The sequence below is a fragment of the Siphateles boraxobius genome, unplaced genomic scaffold, assembly GCF_051911475.1.
Source record: "Siphateles boraxobius isolate OS27281-9 unplaced genomic scaffold, OSU_SipBor_1 106, whole genome shotgun sequence".
Classification (NCBI taxonomy): Eukaryota; Metazoa; Chordata; class Actinopteri; order Cypriniformes; family Leuciscidae; genus Siphateles; species Siphateles boraxobius.
Window position 1 is genome coordinate 136,220 of NW_027508707.1, and position 3,781 is coordinate 140,000.

Here is a 3,781-nt window from a genome sequence, read left to right on the forward strand (position 1 = left end):
TGAATCTCACAAAGAAATGAAAAAGTGAATCAATGATCATGAAAATCATTACTGTAATTACTATGTTATTACTATTGTTGTGTGTTATTATTAATTATTCAGATTAAAAATATAAAGACTATTAATAACTGTGACCAGACAGGATGATTCATATTATAATGAGAATCTAAATAGAATCATCAAAAATAACGAGAATTACAAACAAAAGCAAATGTACATTTGGACACAATGGCCCTCATTTATCAAAAGTGCGTACACCAAATTTCCAGCGTACAGCCAAAACCACGGTGACTTTGATATTTATCGATATGGACGTTGGCGTACGGCACGCTCAAATCCTACGCCAGGTCAGGAGGTGGCGTACATGTACGCACGTTCTGAGTTAGTGCGGAAATGCGCAGAAAAACAATTCTTAACACCACAAAACACACTGACAAACTAAAAGATATCAGGAGCTCTTTTCCAAAACACGATAAACGCCATTTTTAAAAATAAATTTGTATTTTATTTCTATTAATAAACTAATGTTGTCTGCAAAGATGAAATTGATGATCACCATCTCCGTAGTGAACGCGCCTATAGAGAGAGTAGCCTATTTATTTTCGTTTATAATTGTTTCGTTTAAAGACATTTCAAGCTTTCTTTATAGATATATTTCTCATGTCTGTGAGGCATATACTGAGTTTCGGTTAATTTGTGATGAGATGCGCTCCAGTTCACGTGCAATGCAAGGGACCGCACCTCCATGTCATGACTCATGATTATATTGTCTGCTATTTGCTTCTTATTTATTAAATCCAGGCAATTGGTTGATGAAAAAAATATTAAAATTAAGATACAATTTATACAAAACGAAATTCACTTTAAAGAAAGGCTTTCTACAAAACAAAACTTAATTAAGTGGCCAAAATCATGTCTGAGCATGTCTCCTGATATATTGCGCATCCTATCATAGCCTATGTTCACTTTTCATAATCAACATAGATGGGGAAAAAATACCAATATTATTTTTTTAAGAAATATGAAACTAAATGCACTTAGTTAATGGCTACAACACGTAGCCTAATAGTAGGCCTGAATATTGTTATTACTTTTTTTCAAGTTCGGCACGAATGACTATTAGCCTAAATGTGTTACTAAATGATTTGAATGTATTTTTAACATTGTTGTATTTAAGGACTGTATCTGTGTGTTATTTTTAAATTATTTGTTTTATGTGGTGGACAATATTGGAACGTGACATTGGAAATATTTATTTTATTTTTACTATTTAATTTATTTTACTATTTATTTTGTTTGGCTTTTATTTATTTCATGCAGTTGCACTTATTTAATTTATATTCATTTATAGTATGAGTCCCTGATTATGTTGCATGTTCTCTTCTTGTTGTTTTTTTTGTTGTTTTTTTAGACAAAAAATGGATGGATTTATAGCGTTTTGAAAAAAAAATACAATTAACTTTGAATTTATCATCAACAATATTGTTGTTTGATTTGATAATAATTTTTCGTGATGGTCTCGATCTCCACATCGGAGAAGTGTCTCCTCTTTGCCGTCTTCCGTGTGTCGATGGTGTAAAATGAGGGTGTGGGGGAGGCGGATACTTGAATATATAGGGGCGTGTTATTCTAATGACGATCGTTTTCAGCCGCGGCATTTATCAAGGGCAGGTATTGCGTACACCTGGATTTCAAAGGTACGCACAGCTTCATAAATCAGGCGGTGAGAGGAGTGCAAGGATAATCTTACGCCAACATATACGCCCGTTTCTACGCAAGAATGGTAAATGAGGGCCATTGTGCTTGTCGGGAAAATGTTGTAAATATCTTTCTGTCCTCTATGCAAATCTAGGCTTTCTTATTTCCCTTTTGGGGTGAAATATATGACTGGAGATGTTCTCAGCTGGTAGAGAGGATGAGAACAGAATGAGATGAATGCGTGTGTGTATCGAAGAAGATTTTGTTACTCAGTAAAGGCACATACATGTCTCAGATTAGACTGACAATTTCACAAGATCACTGATGAAAAAGGTGACTGACAAAAGCAGTCTGAAGTTAGTAGTAGGTCCAGATGCAATCTGCAAAAGCAGTGGAATTCTGTGGAAAAAAGTAGCGCACTTCTATAGTAGCTGGAAATTTGACAAAATATTTAATAAGCAAACATGCAAGGGGGAGGGAGATGTGTAGGAGTCCTGTGTGAATCTGCCGCTCGTCCTGCAGGTTGTGTGTGGGCCTGTGTGCGAGTAAAGTTGGGTTTGAGGTAATCCAGGACACAGAGATGAGAGAATGAAGATGAAGAGCGAAACATCACAGCACGGCTGCGTCTGAAATCACACACTCTCTGAGTAGGTACTTATTCTGAACAAGTAATTATCTCGTGACCGTTATTATGAATTTGTGTGGTATAAAATCCAGATGTACTACATCCACCATGTTGTCACTGTCACGTGACCAACGCTTCCCTGCCATTCATAAGTCCTCTCCCGTGGAATCATGGGATAGGAAAGCGTCCATCGTATGCACACTTCAGAATCTCACTGGAAGTAGTAGGTCACTACTGTTTTTCCAATACTATGAATTTGGACACACTGCTTTTTTCACATGCTGTTTTTTGCATACTATATAGTAGGGAAGTGTGTGATTTCAGACGCAGCCCGAGTCTGAGCTGCTTCATGAGGTTAAAACAACCCGGGAATCGAAGGCCTGTTTCACTCCAGCATAACAACACTCACAGCGTTTCTTCTGCGCTACAGAACTGTGGCTCTGAATTTCAGGGTTACTACGTTAGGTGTTTCCTTTAATAACTGCCGTCATTTATGAAATGGTTATCGGCAGGCAATTATATAACTTTATCATCATGAAATATAATTTACATGAGGAGAGCCATCACATTTACATCCAAAAAGTAATTAAGTAATAATAAGTAATTAAATCAGTTGGATATGGTCATTCAGTCACACAAAGCTGTTGCAAGGCTTCAGGAATGTAGCACACAAGTTATATAAATTACTTTATAGTACTTTTAAGGCCTGTTTATACCAATGATGATAACTATAACGATAAAGATATAGTTGTAAAAAATGTTCTAAAAGAATAGCAGAGTCCACACCACAACTTACAACGATAACGGCACAGAGGAATGATATCATTAGAATCACAAAATCAATTTTAGAATGATTTTTTTCCAGCTGATGAACAATAAAACAAATTGACAATCAGAATCCATCCTGCTTTAAAGATAAACTGCAGCGCAGGCTCAAAGCCCCGTTCACACTACAAGCGACTTTGTCGCTGCATGTCGCCAGTGGCTGGCGATGAGGTCGCTAGTGGGCATTCCTACTACTGGTTGCCTTTATGAATGACATCCAATGACAGCGGATCAGTTTTCTTGCCGCTCCACTCCTATTGGTTGTCGCTCCCGAAAGTCGCTCTTCATTTGCATAAAGTTAAACAGAACTCAACTTTGTCGTGTCGCCATCCGGTCGCCAACGGTTGCTGTCGCAAGTGTCGCCGGAAATCGCACGCTCCCCATTTGAAATGAATGGTATCGTGTCGCTTTGTCACTTATAATGTGAATGGGGCTTAAGGCCATTGCACACAGAGTCCAAAATTTTCGTATGCGTTTCTTCATGTTTGTCAGCCTAAAAATTCGCCACACACAGAAACCTTGCACACTGAGTCCGATGCGTATTTATTAAACCTTTGCGGGAAAAAAGCGCAAAAAATACAAAATGGATTCGTCAAGCAGTGAGGATGATTTTGTTGCCCTCTTTCTTAAAAA

General features: G+C 37.5%; 1 protein-coding gene across 1 annotated transcript in view; it reads right to left on the reverse strand.

Moving 5' to 3' along the window:
- Positions 1–2,768: 2,768 nt before the first annotated feature.
- pde11a (phosphodiesterase 11a) overlaps positions 2,769–3,781 on the reverse strand; it is a 139,632-nt gene continuing 138,619 nt past the window's right edge. The window contains exon 20 of the mRNA XM_077247109.1: positions 2,769–3,781. This exon is cut by the window's right edge and continues 1,644 nt beyond it. The gene's annotated coding sequence lies outside the window, so the exon portion shown is untranslated.